Genomic DNA, 17,053 nt, shown 5'->3' on the forward strand with positions numbered 1-17,053 from the left:
GTCTCAATTTGTATGTTAAAGCAGTTGTGGATCCGGCGCTTGTAGACCCCCACAGATCTTACTGCCCGGGCAATTGTCAGACAGATCTCTTGCTTCTGGTGGGCATCAACCTGTGAGGATGACAAAGTGAAGAGGACATTAGCACACATGCCACATAATTGTGCTCCATACAGTTCAAAACACATGTAGTCCTCACTAAGCATGGGCGGAAAATCCGTTCCGCTCGCGGATTTTGGAGATTTTCGGTAAATTCGCAATCCGCGAACGCTCGCGAATTTACCGAAAATCCGCAAATTCGCACGCAGCGGATTTTTTTTTCTTGGTGATACAATTTTGCGGCGTGCGGTGTAAGTTCGCAATTGCGAACATGTAGGTGCGGCGGGCAGCAACAATCTCGCACTCGCGAAATTACAAAAATTGCAATTCTGCACAAGAAATCTACTAGCAAACAGCATAGACCTTCTGAAAATGATGATTTTTATCAGAATAACTCCTCAGGTTGACATTTGCCTGCACTTTTTTGGATTTGAGGCCTTTTGACTTTCTTTGGATCACTTTTGGATTAGAGATCAACTTTCTCAAGTAAGCTTGTTTGGGGCATTACAGTTGCTGTAATGCTGTTCTGCAGAAAAACGAGTTTTGCAAAAGTGAAAGCATTCAGCAGGTTCAAAAGTTCAAACTCATCATTAGTAACCATTCCCTGTAGTGCTTCCTGACTAGGGCCCCTCCAGAGTTCAGTTGCTAGTTGCAACAATTGTATGACCCTGCTCTGATCCTCACAGCAGGCTCATAGAATAGCTACAAGTAGGCCACAAAGGTCCTGGAAAAAAAAATTGCACTGCAACAGAAAGCAAATTACAGATAAGGAAGCAGGTGCCAGACTGGAATTTTAAAACAGTGACACATTAATAAATCAACCCCAAATTAATTCATGTCAGTTAAAGCAGGGCAGGTGTGCTTGCTTTTTCCCCCCATAATCTACAGTGATGATGAACCAGAGGGTGGCATTGATGTACCAGAGGGTGGCATGGGTGAAACAGAGGGTGGCAGGGGTGAAACAGAGGGTGCTGGGAACCTGTGAACATGAACCAGACGTAGAAACAACATAATCGCGACCTTTGCGAGCCGACATGTAAGTTCGCAATTGCGAACTGGTACAAAACCCTCGCGAACTGGCAGAAATCCTTGCGAACTGGCAGAAATCCTTGCAAACACACAAAAAAAAAATTCCGCAAATTCGCAAGAGTTCGCGGATTTTGCGGATTGCGAGTTCGCAAATTCGCAAAATTCGCGAACGCCAGATTCGCAAAATTCGCCCATGCTTAGTCCTCACAAAGCTACATGAGGTACACAGGTAGTGCATTTGTGCTGCAGGTCTGACATGGTAACATTGCCTAGGAATTAAAGGCTAGCACTGCTGCACTACTGCAGCAGGACACCTGTTCATCACATGTACCCACATAAATTGGTTGCTGCAAGTACTCACTGCATATGCCTCCCACTGCTGTGCACACTTCTATTACTGCTAGTCAGACAACTTACAGGAAATGGTAGGCAGTTGACTAAACATTCACCTGCTCCCCTGTTTCCCATACAGGTTGCTGTACTCTGGGAGGACCCAGTCCAGCTGGGCCTGGTTCTCCTTCTCTCTGAATCCTGGGGCCCTCTCCAGAGCAGGTGCCATTGCAGGATCCAGAGAAAGTAAAGACAGCAGCAGTGGAATCACAGATATGGTCCTGTAGCATGTAGTGCAGGCAAGCGAGCACCCTGGGGGCCTGCCAGCCTTAAATCAATGCTGAAGAGGCAGATTCTGTGACATTGCCACATCCTGATAGGCCCGACACGGTTGCATTCTATGAATCTCTCCATTCCATGGAAATAAAAGTCTCCTACACGTCTTCCGCATCATTCAAAACTTTAACCTTCATGACACCCTAGGATTGCAACATTGTTGTAGGCAGCCATCTGAATTTCCACCGCAGTCGGACGATTTTTGAATTCTCATCCATCTCCATGACAGCCCATTGCCAATGAGTGCACACGGCTCGGTACACTGAATATACAACGCATATTTTTTTAAATTACATGCATCCATCTCTATACGATTGTATGGGCTATGCGTGTGCACGGCTCAGTCCAGGCCTGTCCAGGCCTGTTCTAACGCGTCTCTGTAGAAGTTACCCTATTGGGTCACATTGCATACGTATCGTACATGCATGAACCGAGCCATGCGCACGCATAGCCTATTGTCGTCAATGTGACCCGACGTGGGTGACTGTAATGCATACACATCAGGCAGTCAATGGACATGGTGTGCGCACTACTCTGTCCATGCATGTACGGCGCATCTGCATACTAGTCAGCCGCGTCGGTTTACATTGGTGTGACTTGCATACAGATTCCACACAGATTTCATTGCCATGGCCACATCTTCAACACCACAGCAAGTACCCATAGCTACCAATGTTGCATTTGCTATGTGTGACATTTTCAGGGAAACAGTGTTTTGAACGTGACAGCAGTACATAGGTACTGTGCCACAGCCCAATGAATTGGCATTGCACTCCATGGAAATCATGTACACATGTCTCATTGATATGTGACATGATGGGTAGGCCTTGGCAGTAAATTCCGTTCCGCTTGCAGACTTTGCAGAATTTGGGTAATTTCGGGTTCCGCGGAGAACGCAAAATTGTCCAAAATTTCATGATCCGCGACTTCGCGAACTTTTTTGCTTGATCGCTTTCTCCAATGCGTATTCGTAAGATATTTCTCCCCGAGCATGCAAACAGAAATTGCGAACAGGAAAAAAGCATTGCGAACAAGCAATTCCGCATGTTTGCGGAAATTCTGTGTGTTCGCAGAGATTTTTTACTGTTTCACAGAGATTTGCATAACGCGATTACGCAAATTCCGTCCACCCCTAATGATGGCCATGTAGGTGACATATGTGTCCATGACCAACAGCACACACCTCACTTCATTGTGTATTTCTATGACGTATCATGTGATTTTTTTCAAAGTAGGTGCCACATGGGTAGATGAATATATAATGTTACTATACCCATCTCTGTACTGCAGGGCACCAGCTGTTCATAGACCTTTCCCGGACCTTGAGACCATGGTGGAACGCGACAGCATCCGAGGGTACAGCTTCACCAGGAGACCGATCGATCAGTTGGCAGAGCAATTGGCGCCACATCTGCTACCTGGCCTGACATACCCGACAGCACTGACACCAAAGGTTAAGGTGATGGCAGCCCTGCACTTCTTTGCCACCGGTACCTCTCAACACACTGTTGCTGTGCTGGTGGTATGTCACAAACTATGTTCAGCCGTGTCCTACGTGATGTCTTGGAGGGGATGTTGCATTTCCTTGACACATACATCAGGTTTCCCAGCCCTGGTGAACTCACTGATGTAAAGGATGCTTTTAATAGACTGGGGAGGATGCCAAACGTCATTAGTTCTGTTGATGGTACACATGTGGCACTGATACCACCACATGCACATGAGCAGGCCTACCGCAACAGGAAAAATTTCCACTCCATCATTGCTCTGATGGTATGTCTGGTGGACATGGTGATCACACATGTGAGTATACGTTTTCCCGGTTCTGCGCACGATGCCTATGTCATGAGGAGGAGTTGCATTGCGTTTATGATGTCACCAACGCCAAACCAACGTGCCTGGCTTGTTGGTGTGTACTGTTTCCATTGTGTGTGTTTGGCAATGTTGTATCCCACCCGCTTACAAGACTCAACTAATGTGTTATTCTTTGTATGTAGGTGACTCTGGATACCCCAACATGCCGTGGTTGCTGACAACCCTCAGGAACCTTGTGACAATAGCTGAGATGCGCTACTATGAGGCCGATGGTCAAACCAAGAGAGTGATTGAGCAGACCTTTTGTCTCGTGAAAAGCCGCTTCCAATGCCTGGACAAGACCGGAGGTGCCCTTCCATATGAGCCAGCTACGGTGTGCAAGATCATCATAGTATGCTGCATGCTACACAAAGGGCAGTGCGGAAGGAGGTGCCTCTCATACAGTGACCAAAATCCCCCACCTATGGAGGATCCAGGCCTAGGCCAGGAGACCAGTGATGATGATGATGATGAGGGTGATGTCCACACACAGCTCATCAACAACTTCTACAGCTGATTGTGAGTTCCCAGGGTTGTTACGTCAATGTATTGACTTTGCCTAAGATGTGTGGGTGCTGCTCAATTACTGATTGGGTTTGTCTGTGTGGTACTTGAATGGATGTGTGCAGTGATGTGTCCTGTCTGATGGTCTGTGGTCCACAATGTTGTCGATATGCCAATATGTAACTGTGTAGGTTTCTTGAGACATGTTTTGTGCATGTTCATTGCATTTCCATCCTGTTCTGGTGTGCTTCTGACTGTGTCTTATGTGTATCCTTCCAAAGGTACTTTGGCTCGTGCTTGGTCAACTCTGACACCCAACAACCAGAAACCAATGCCAGGGTGGAACTTCTAGTATCCAATCATGTGATGTGACACACACCCCTAAAGCTCCAATCAACAAGACTTGGTGACCGTGTGCCCACTGTCAGGTGGGCTTACCTTGCTACTGTTGTATAATAAACTTGTTGATGATGTGTGATGGACCTGTGCTCTACTTGGTATTTGTGTTGTCTATCTTCACACATCTGACTGACCTTTGGTTACCTCACCTGTGGGCTTGTTAGCACTGACCATGGAAAGGTGTGGCGTCTGTGCATTCCACTGTAGTTCTGGTATGCATCTTTGTAGACAACGTGTCACATGTCAATGGTGAGTATGTGTAGTGGGGCCCTATTTGTGCGTCTACCTCATATGTGTCACATCAACATGAGTCACATAACAGTAATGACATTGCTGTAGTAGTGGGCATGCACTGTATACTTTGGCATTTCAACAGCTTCATGACACATACCACGTTTTAAACACAACATAGGCAGGTATAGTGTAAGAGTGAGTTTATTTACATACATGTGTGGAGACAGTGATGTACATGAGGTTTAGAATCCAAAGTTCACAGAGGTGTTAGAAGTCCTGGCAGATGAAATGTCCAGAGTGAAGTCCACATTCATCTCCACCATTGGAACAACATGGACCCTCCATGTCATGTTGGGGAGTTGTGTCATGTGCAACAAGGTGAACGCTTTGCACACAAAGGCCAATATTCAAAACAGGTTTAGGATTCCTAGGGGATGTGCTCGGACTACAGTGGCTCACGTGTTCCTCTTTGGACGACCCCTCTTCTTCTTCAGGGGGGATCCTCAAGTGCAGGCCTCGGCGGTGCATCAGACTCTCCACTGCTGGGGCTGCATGATGACTCACACCGGAGGCGCCAGGTTGTTGGTCGTCATCCAAAGAGGACAGAGCTAGATCCACACCAGAGAGCTCGTCCTCCACCAAAGTCTGTGCCAGGGACTCCTCTTCACTTGTTGTCCCCACGAGCACCTGTGTTTGGAAGAGTAAGACATTGTCAGTTATTTTACTACAAGCATTGACGGTTCACATTTGTATTTAGCAACTGGGAGGGAGGAAGAGGTACAGATCGATTCAGCTTGCAATGGGTAGTAATGGCAATGAAGGGGGGAATCGATCAGTCGTCCTGTGCAACCAGGCTATTTAGGTATTTTCATTCCTTACTAATTGCCATGATATAAGTACAGAGGAATCGGGCGGTACATGTTAGTTTACCACCTCAGTGTACTGCAGCTGCATTTCCATTGGGTCCCCATTTGTGCAAATATGCTGGGCCTCCACCTGGAGGTGGACTGGCCGCTTCCACAAGCTTTTCTAGAGAAGAAAAAGGCTGTAGGATCACATGGGGCAGCAGCATGTTGTCCAACAGTGAACAACCCTGGTGCGGTGGATCAGTAGCTGGATCCACCCACACAACAGCTTTGTTTGTAACTTTGTATATCACAATGTTCACCATTTTACCTTTGCCTTTGGGTGATGTTAGTGTTTTTTGACTCACAGCACGTGGCACAGGCACTCACTCTTAATTCTCATCTCTGTACACTCTTGGGAAAGCTGACAGTTTACATCCAGGTGGGGGCACAACACATTTGCTAACATGGTGACCCAATTAAACAACTACTACAGTACACTGATGCAGGAAACAAAGATATTCCGCATTATGCATGTGTACGTATGTGAGGTTTTGAATGGAGGCAACTCAATACGTTATGACCCGGGTTGCACAGGACAAGTTAACCATTCCCCCTCCTCGAGTTTTGGATCAATTGTTCATGCACATGACGTTTGCAACAGGATGTCAGGATGCGTGCCTGTACACTGCATTGTCTCCAGTCATCACAGAGAGTGATATTGTTGTTGCACATTGTCCAGCCATCATGATGCCTTTCATTGTGCATGTTGGAGTGTGTACATGGGAAGCTCATGTATGTATTTAGATGTACATGGCCAGTGGTACTCAAGGGCCAGGTGGCTGACACAGGAGTGTCATCCCTGTTCACATTTCACTCTGCTTCCCTGTGAGGGGGTGTGGCAGCAATGGCAACATGGCTGACAGTGTTGTCCTGTTGTCTTTTGGTGCACAGTTCCCAGCAGGGCCTTGTGCTCCCCCCTACAGGGCCCAGTCCTAGAGTTCTTGCCACTCCATTTCCACTCCCTGTGAGGTGAGCATGGTGCAGTGTGAGCTTGCTGGGCCATGTAGGTGGCTGAGGATTGTGAGTGACTGCAACTCCCAGCATGCTCTGGCCTGCACCCCTCCTTCCCATCATGCCCTCACTTCCTTCCTTTGGACTGTGCTTCCCAGTGAGGGGGTGTGGCAGCAATGGCAAGATGGCTGACAGCGTTATCCTGTTGTCTGTTGGTGCACAGTTCCAAGCAGGACCTTATGTTCCCCACTACAGGGCCCAGTCCCAGAGTTCCTGCCAATCCATTTCTACTACCTGTGAGGTGAGCATCGTGCAGTGTGAGCTTGATGGGCCATGTAGTTGGTTGAGGATTGTGAGTGACTGCAACTCCCAGCATGCTCTGGCCTACACCTCCCTTCCCAGCATGCCCTCACTTCCTTCCTTTGGACACTGCTTCCCTGTGAGGGGGTGTGGCAGCAATGGCAAGATGGCTGACAGTGTTGTCCTGTTGTCTGTTTGTGCCCAGTTCACAGCAGAGCCTTGTGCTCCCCACTACAGGGCCCAGTCCCAGAGTTCTTGCCAATCCATTTCCACTCCCTGTGGGGTGAGCATGGTGCAGTGTGAGCTTGCTGGGCCATCTAGGTGGCTGAGGATTGTGAGTGACTGCAACTCCCAGCATGCTCTGGCCTACACCCCCTTCCCAGCATGCCATCACTTCCTTCCTTTGGACTCTGCTTCCCTGTGTGGCAGCAATGGCAAGATGGCTAACAGTGTTGTTCTGTTGTTTGCTGGTGGTCAATGCCCAGCAGGGCCTCGTGCTCCCCACTACAGCGCCCAGTCCCAGAGTTCCTGCAAGTACATTTCCCAACCTTGTGGGGTGAGCATATTTCAGGGAGGTGTTGATGGTCCAATTGGGAGGGGGAGCATTATCTGTGGCAACAACCCCATCATGCTTTTGGATACACTCACCATACCAGCACACCCACTATTCATTCCTGTCAGTCACCTTCACTGTGAGGTAGTGGTTGTCGTGGCAGAAATGTCTGACACCTTTTATTTAGATTGGTTCCACTGGCTTGCTGTATTTGTTGTTAGGTTTGTACATGTCTTGACACAGTTATGTATCACCATGAGGTGGGCGGTATTGTGTTTGTCTGCCTAGCATGCACTCCTTGGGCTGATTCACTTTTGTTTACTATGCTTTTGCTATCAGTGCATGTTTTCACTGCCCCCTTACCAGTGATGAGTGTGCATTGCGACCCAATTTTTGTTATTTTGGTTATGTACTCACCAGGCTCTGGTATGTCTGGTAGGTCATGGACGCTCTCTGGTGGTAGCATGTCCCGCACCTTCCTTCCCAGGACCTGAAGTAGACTGGTTTGGCAGGTGGGCCACTGCCGGTGCGATGGGCTAACTCGTAGTCCTTGCAGAGGAGGTTCTTGACCCTCCTGCGCACATCATACCACCTGTTCTGGATGTCAGTCTTTGTGCGCAACATTGGTGCCTGTACGTTCACCTTGTCCACAATCCTCTCCCACATCTTGATTTTCTCTGACATGGGGGTCCTTTGTAGCAATGCACCAAACAAATGTGACTCCACTCTGAGGATTTCATCTACTAATATTTCTAATGCACTGTCTCTGAGCTGTGGATTCTTCTTAGGGGGCATGGTGATGGGTGGTTGTGGCGGTGATTGATGTGTGTGTGTGTGTGCAAGTCTGTCTATTTTACTAGGTATATTTGAGGGTACTTTTGGAGGGGTGTTGATGGTGAAAAGGTTGTTTGATGGGTGAGTTGTGTGTTTGTCTGTGTTTGCTGCCTGAAATAGTTCTGTGCTGGCTGGTCAGTTGTATGTGCAAAGGATCATGGTAGTGAATTTTTGAATTTTTATAAGTGGAGTTGTGGGTGTGTCTTTGTTGATTCTTTTTTTCATTTACTTTTTATTGACTTTGTCAATGCTTGATTGGTCCTTTTTTGGTGTTTTTTCCTTGTGGCTGTGTGGGGATGTACGAGACATTCTTCGGACGCTCATGTTGGCTCATGCGGGCTGCTCCTTGTCTTTCACGCTGGTTTTGTTCGGTATTGCATGTGAGTCGGACGCAGGGTTCTCTCTCTCTTCAGGTATCTGGTTTCTGTGCGTGTCGGTCATGCGGCTTGTGCTCCGTGCAGGTTGGTCTGAATTCAGACGCATTGCATCGTACTGGCCGTGTCGGATGTCGCAGGTAGGTCTCGGTCGGGTTCATTCTGGGTTTGTGTTGGTCGGTGCGGCTCGTGTCCATTTTCCGGCAGGATTGCTGATTTCTGTATGACTCGGTCGTACAGCTTGTTTTCTGGACGGTTCGGTTGCAGTTCACGGGCTTCTCATCGTACTGCGCGGGTTGTACGGTGCCTGTTGTTATCAGTCGGACTCCGTTCCGGGTCTGAGTCGGTCGGTCCAATTTCCAACAGAAATCGGAATCGGCCCCTATGTGTGAGTGTGATAGTGTCTACATAGATATATGAGTGGGTGTAATACTGTCGGTATTGGTGTAACTGAGTGGCTGTGCCAGTCTCCCTATAGCTATAGGTATGCATGTGAGAGTATCTGTATGGGTATGTGAGTGAGTGTCAAAATGTCCTTGTGGGTCTGTAACTGAGTGCATAAGTGCCTGAGTTGGCCTGTGAGTTGGTTTATAAGTCTCTGATTGGGTCTGTTAGTGGGTGAATAAGTATCTGAGTCAGTCAGTGAAAGAGTGTATGAGTTTTTTGAGTGGGTGCATGAGTCTAAGTGGGTCTGTAAATGGAAGCAAATGTGTCTGAGTGGGTGTGTGAGTGGGTGCATGAGTATCTGAGTAGGTCTGTGAGTGGGTGCAGAAGTGACTGAGTGGTCCTGTAAGTGGTGGCATAAGTTGCTGAGTGGGTGCATAAATTCCACAGACCCTTCCTCATCTGGCAATTCAAATTTGGAACCTATTATTATGCTGATGATACTCCATTAGTTTGCTACCAAGATTGCTCCCCTAGAGATCACCCCTCAGATTTTGGCTCTCTTATGATCCTGAATTCAAGTAAATATCATATAACCAAAGCAAAACAGAAATTCCACTGATTTACAGAAAAATACACCATTAACTGTGATTAATCTTTATGGTTCAAATAACTGGGCTATCTTCCTTCAACCAAATCTATCCAAATATGTCCTTTTCGAGCTCTTGCCAAAGCTGTTGGCCCCAAATGTTCAGAGACTGACAAACCTAAATTATATGGCTATCAAGAGTGCCACTTCATATTTGCGGCCTCGGCCTGTTCCACAGATTTAAATTTAGACTCAGGGGTTGATTTAGAAAGCAGATGACTGTCTATACTCTGTCAGGGCGGCAGAGTACAATACTCCGTCACCTTGATGGAGTACCTGTCCTCTGAAACTAGAGATGTCTGATAGCCCAGCAAACATGTCCCACAACGGCAGGAATTGCAAATTGTCCATATATGAAAAGCTTGAAGAATGGCTCCTGCAACATGATGATAACATCCGTCAAACTTTTAATCTGTTTTTAATTTTCAAAAACTAAATCCCAAGGCAGGATTTTGTTTCTCAAGATAAAATGAAAATGAATGACTCCCACACCATTGGTGTTGTCTCCCATGGTGTGGGGGTAATTTTACAGTTTTCACTGCTCATTATTGCCAGATTTTACATGGTAGTGATGTACAGTAAAGCTGTCCATTTGATTGTCCACTCTAAATTGGATGGGTGGTCAAATGTCCAAATCTAAGAATACTTGACACATTTTATTTTTAAAATAAAAAAAGAATAACCCTTGCTCCATGGGAATTGTTGCCCATGGTGTGGGGGTCATTTTGCAGTTTTCACGGCACCTTATTAAATAGTGAAAACTGTCCCTTTGACTACCCACTGTAAATTTGGTTGGCGGTCAAATGGCCAAAACTCTGATAGCGCTTACTCCATTTGGCCATTGGAGGATTATATCAGTGCCAGAGATGGATTAGCCCCCATCGCTAACATAGTGAAGGTCTGTCCAACTCTAATCGAGGCTGGCAGACTGTCAGTTCGGTAGTGAGGGTACTCCATTTCAGTTACAATGGATTATTCTCACTATCAGACTCCACATCAGGCCATTAGTCGCATTTTGACAGTCAGAATCCCCTAACAGAGCAAGGCTGAAAGTCATAACCAGTCAAATATCCACATAGACAGATACCTTTTCCCGGAGATCCCATTAATGCAGTTTTCAGCACAGCAAAAAAGCTCTCATCGCTACAACCTTATTATTTTGTATGTCTTAGGTTTAACCTCCCTTGGCACACTCCACCATTGTGTCCCTGTCCACAGGAATTTGAAAAAATGACTATGTCACAACTGTTTCAAAGTTCTGGGAAAGTTCCTCCTGATCAGTCTGACAGACCAATCTTCTTAAGGCAGGCTTCTAGATACAAGATCTATCTCCACCCAGGTCTCTTGCAGGGACCAGTACTCAGTTGTCCATTCTACCCTCTTGGGATCAGGAGCCAATCTGCGTTTGTACCCCCAAAGTAGTTCCCTGCCCTTGGAAAGCAGTGTCAGTCCCTTGTTGCCAGCAGGAGTTTAAGAGTCCTTGAGTTTTCGTCTTGCAACTGGAGTCAGAAGTGGCAAGTATTTTTCCAGTAGAGCCTGCTTTTTTCAATAGAGTCATTTCAGGTGCAGTAATACTCTGAGGAACTAGGAGTGGATGCAAAAGGTTTATTCTGTGGACTAGGTAGTGATTGGATGAATTCTACCACACAATCCTAACTATTGTGTCACAATTCCCCTTCCTCCATGTGCTGTGCTTGCTCTTCCTCTTACTGTAAAAATATCCAGGAGCACTTTGTTCAGGATGACATAACCCATCTGCCACTGGCAGGCTTGCATTCTCTTTTATTGTGCCTGGATTCTAGCTGTCTGGGATGATTCTGGGAATGAAAAAGAGAATCCTTCCTTTACATCTCAAAATCTGAAAAAAAATGCTAAAGCTGTCCTTTTTCCTACCAACTGTTCCTGTCGATTGCCATTGCCATTCCCATTGCCATTGGTTTCTGAGCCAGAGTCATGTGTTTTCCATATCTGGAGCTATGTGATAAGTGGTATAAATATTCTTAATCCATTTCTGGCTCAGAGAGCCTAACATACATTTTTATAAAGTTACCTTTCTGGTTACATTATCAAAAGTCTATTTTCGCCATTAATTCTGACTTTAAAACTAAGCAGGAAATTACTTACAGCATTTGCATAGCCTTTTTTGAAATGGAAATATGTTATTAAGGTTTTAATCTCATCTAATCTTGCTGAGAGAAAAGTTGAGCAATCCACCAAATTGTAAGTAGCTTTTGGCTGTTTTATAACTGTGAGGGCACACTAACTCCAACATGTAGGGGCATATTTACAAGTCACTATCGCCACCACAGTTTCACTTTTCAGGACGTTGTTGTGGCAATAGGGGCTTCACCTTATTCACAAGGCAGCGTAGCACCCTAAGAAATATTGCTGTTTTTTCGGCAGATCTACCCTAATTTTCGAGCACTTGCTGAGTCCGACGTTCATCAGGCAGGACTCACAGGTAAACTTCAATACTAATGGAGTCAGACCTAATCGCATATTTGCTTTTGGCATTACTGACGGAAATGTTTTGCATTTCCATATAGGCTCCAGTTCTAAAGTCAACATAAATAAGGTGAGGATAGATGCATATATTGTAATACTAAGTTAAATCAGCTTCACGCTTATCAAGAGATAACAACATACACCCCTTTCACCATTCTCACCCCTAACCCCCTTCTTCCCCTTTTTCCTATTTTTCAGACTTGATACAGTAAAGCACACAGGTAACATGAATTTTCATACAGAGGTTTTTGCATAAATCACCGATTTAATCAACCTACTATGCTCATACTTAGCTCCCCCCCCTCTTTTCTTTCGTCCAGGCTATTTCAATATCCAATTGGGTTACTGCAACCTATAATTGATTCTACTTAACCTGCGGTAAGAAATATACATAGCACAGAGATCTATTTTCCAATATATTAGTGCATCAATAGTAATAAGATTCCTTTTCTTTTTCTTTTTCTTTCCTCTACATACAGACCCCTGACGAAGGGGCTCGCGCCCCGAAATGCATTGGGTGTAGATAAAATGTATTGATATTGAAATGTATGGTATATGCTCAAAGACAGCAATGTATATGTTGACAAATAACTTGCTTTGCAACAAATGAAACATGAATATGAATGTAATGCTGATCTAAGCTGATTTTTTGGGAAAATTCAAAATAAATGTACTAGCGTTCAAATTCAAATTGAGTAGTGCGTACTGGTGTCCTGGTTCTCAACCAGGCCAAATACACTTTATACTTCATAGTTTGCAGGCTACATACCAGCACAGCACACATACCGAACAAACGCCTCAACATACTCATTAAAAAGAGTGCAGCTACCCTTCCAAATTCAGCCTTGTGAATAAGGCCACCTTTCACTGTATACTTAGCGTGAAAGGGGTGGGCAATGGGTGTTGGGGTGGGAGTTTCACTACAACACCCATTGATTTTGATGCTGCCTCATATTTACAAGGGCTACGTAAATATGGGGTAGCATCAATATTAGGACCAGGGTAATCTGTTTTGTGCATCACACATAGAAACAGCAAAAGGCCATTGATTGTTTATGAGCAGGGAGGCGATCCTTTCTGGAAATAAACAATCAATAAAAAAAAGATATTTTGCAACTTCTATGTGTGCTGCACTAAACAGCAAACATAGAAGTTACAAAACACCGTTTAAAGATTGTTTATGTGCAGGAAGGGAGACATTCCTGCACATAAACAATCTTCCCCTCAACGCAGACACACTCTCACTATGGTGCAAGGTGCCTACATTTGCTCTAGGCTGCAAAATTTTGTGTCAGCGCAGAGGTAAACGCATGGCTTAACCATATTGCTGTAAATATGGTGCAGCCCTGCGTTTCAGAAGCTGTGGGGTGCTGCGTTTATCCAGGGAGGCTAACACCGCGCTCCACCATTCAGCAGTAAATATGTCCCATAGTAGGCCCTATGTTTCTGTATTATGAGTCTGCCCTGTGGGGTTTCAAGGCACATTATAGGTGTGACTTATGAATATTTAACAACTATTTTTTCCTACATGGCAATGGTACTTTTTCTAGCAGTGTGTCAGTGAAGTGCTTTTAAACTGCAGCACAGCAGGGGCATAGTGGTACTCCTGGCAGACATAAATGTTGTCATGATGTGGGTGGTTAAATACACACTGTAAACATTTATGACATTTAACTTCCAGGCCAAAGGTGCACTTTATCGTACAAAAAAGTGATGGGTGGAATGTCTGAATTAATCTCAGCCACTGGTAATAACTAGGGCCACCATCCCAGTCCATCATTATTTTGCACACTATGCCACTTCAGTTTGGGCCCAGCAATATGCAAATCAGTCTTAACCAGTACTGCCTAAATCATAGCACAAGCAACCAATATTAGGACTCATTAGTCCGGTCTAGCTATATTCCAGTGGCACAGTATGCACAGGAACCCTGTCTGGGCATACTCATCCTTCCAGGGCATTGCACAAAAGTCATGAATGGAATGGTTGAATTAATCACAGCCACTGCTAATTACTCAGACCTCATCCCAGGTTGTTACAATAGGTTATAATTAAATATAAAATACATTTTATCTTAAGATTTTTTACCATTAATATACATTTATTTATATGTTTAACTATTTTAAATAATTGCATGTAATTAAACAATGTTTCCTATGGGGTTTAATTTTAGGTCTCTACCTCCATACCTCCATAGGTTTTCCTTTTTCTCACTTCTCCTGAACAGAGTTGAAGGTGCTAAAAAACCTTTTGAACCATCAACCCCTTCTTTTAGCTTCATTATCACATCGACTTATCAACAAATAATTTACAGCAAAACAACCAAACTTTTCTTTTGACACACGGGAATACCTCTATGTGTGGTCTCTTTTTTAGCTCTTTCTTCCTTTCAGCATATAAATCGCACACTACCCCAGACTGTGTAAAGAACATAACATTTCCACATCTCCTGTGATTCCCTTAATTAACCACTGGGCTTTGTTAACCCTTTCTAGGCCCACAAGACCCTTTTTTTGTTTGGATGTTTGCATACCCACGACCCTTTCTAAAAAAAAATTTATTGGTGGTTGCAGAAGGTACAGTACAGTATTATTATATCTTAACCAGCAGAAAAATGCAGTATATATCTGTCAATTGTATAGGACATCCTATTTCATGTTAGACAGCTTAAACATGAATCACTGTACCAGGAGTACAAAAGTCATGCGACTAGATAAAGATAGCCATAGGCAACTGAATCAGGCACATAAAGGCTACAGCAGCCATAGCCGGGCCCAACTACAACTATTTCAACAGGCCAGTTACTGCACCCCTTTATCAGGCCCGTCGACACCCTTCTCCATTTAGCAACAAGAGCTAATACTACTCCCCCCTTAACCCCCATAAATCTGCTAGAATGGATGCCCAGTTGTCTGCGATTGCCCGGCGTCACAGACCCCTACTTCCCTTGTCCCTTAGTGAAGATTGCTCAATTAGCACCCAATCCTCGACCTCCATATTCCACCTGCAGTGGGGGCTCCCCTGGAAAACCTCCAGTGCAAGGTGAGGACATGTCTGGTTAAAACAATACCCTAACTCAATATTCTAGTTCCCAACCTTCTCATTTTTTGAGCAACCTCCTCCCATTTGACCCATGTGACCAGTTAATTTCCATCTACAGGAGCTAACCTGGTTGAGCCACACTCCCTTGTAAATGTGGCTGGAGGTAACGGCAGCAAGAGTGTCTGCCTCTTGCCCCTCTCCAGGAGCTCCTTGACTCATCCCGCTGTCCTTCCTACTTCCAGGGTCTTCCACCAGATATTCGGAGAACTTCCTCCTTTTTCCTCGCGCCCTTGTTTCTTCTCTCAACCCCTCTTGTTCTGTGTCCGTTTTCTATCTCCTGTCTCCTCTAGGACTTCTGTTTCCCTTCTGTCTTTTCTGCATTCTGTAAAACAGTTTTGAGTTATTTGTCTGTTTCTGTATTTTTATTTTCTCCTTTCGTTTGCCTTCTTTATTTTTCGTTCTTTTCCTTTCTCTATTTTAATTTTTAGATGGCATTGGGTGGGATGCAGCAAAATCCAGAGAGTGAGTGATGGGCAAGTATGGTTCCTTCACCCTCTCTGACTCTCTCCATCCTCAACATCCTCCCCTTCCTCACATACTATTAAACGTACTGTAATGAAGTGCAAAGCGCCCCAATAATTCAAAGAATGCAGTGTTGAGGAAGTATACCGATTTATTCAGTTACAGCAGGAGAGTGCAGGTGCTCTCCGATATTTCCCCACAACTAACGCTCTCGCCCAGTACATATAATGGCCACGCGTGCGCTATGTCATCACGTAGCGCGCGGAGACTACAGCGCAACTCTACATATCCCCCCTTTTGCATTGCAAACGGAAAACATATAGTCTTTTATCGAATCACATTTTCTTCCCTCTCCTAGTTCAAAGTCTCGGAATCTGACAAGCCTAACCACCGCTCTTCCTGCCCGTTTGCACCTTACCAGAGTGTTGGAAGCATCTCTGGGACTGTTCTCAGTCGGGTTCACCACCTTGTCCCCAATTGCTAAAGGACTTTCTCTCCTCGGGGTTTTACTCACCTCTCCCCGATGTTCTCCTGTCGAGGGATGTCACTGTCTCCGACTTCCCCACTGCTCTGTCCAGATCCTGGATTCCCTTCTCTTTCTTGGTGTGTCTCCTCACCCTCAGGTGGCACCTGATCTTGGGATGTCCTCCCACTTTCTTCATTAGACCATTGTAGAATCTTGTTACATTTGGACATGCGGTCTTGGGACCATACATTCCCGTCGCTGAGCAACGCTGCTCTGTCATATGCCTCTTTTACCAGCAGAGGTTGGCTGTATTTGCTGTCTCCTTTCTTCCGCAGCATAGCCAGCTTGACTCTAACCCATTCCCTTTCTCAAGGGCTGCTTCTTTCACGTTCCTTCTCCGGTTATAATGCTCAGTGTATATCCTTTGGGCTTTCTCTAAATTGTGCTGCACCACCGCCGGGGACCATTTGCTGGTTACTGTCTTTGCCTTCCATGCTAGGTTGTCTTTGGTTTAGGGGTCACGCTCTCTCAGGATCTGGAAGGGGCTATACCCCGTGCTTGTGGGGGTGATGCGGTAGGCCCTCAGCATACTTTGGACCTCCTTTTCCCAATCCTTTCCCATTGTGATGGCTGCTTGAACGGATCCCATTATGACCCTTATAAACCGCTCCACTTCACCATTTCCAGCTGGGTGGTATATGGAGGTGTGTTTGGTTTTGATACCATTCCTCTCCATGTACTTGTACCACTTCTCCGAGGTGAACTGTGGCTCGTTGTCACTCA

This window comes from Lissotriton vulgaris, chromosome 4_1 (genome assembly GCF_964263255.1).
Source record: "Lissotriton vulgaris chromosome 4_1, aLisVul1.2, whole genome shotgun sequence".
Taxonomy (NCBI): Eukaryota; Metazoa; Chordata; class Amphibia; order Caudata; family Salamandridae; genus Lissotriton; species Lissotriton vulgaris.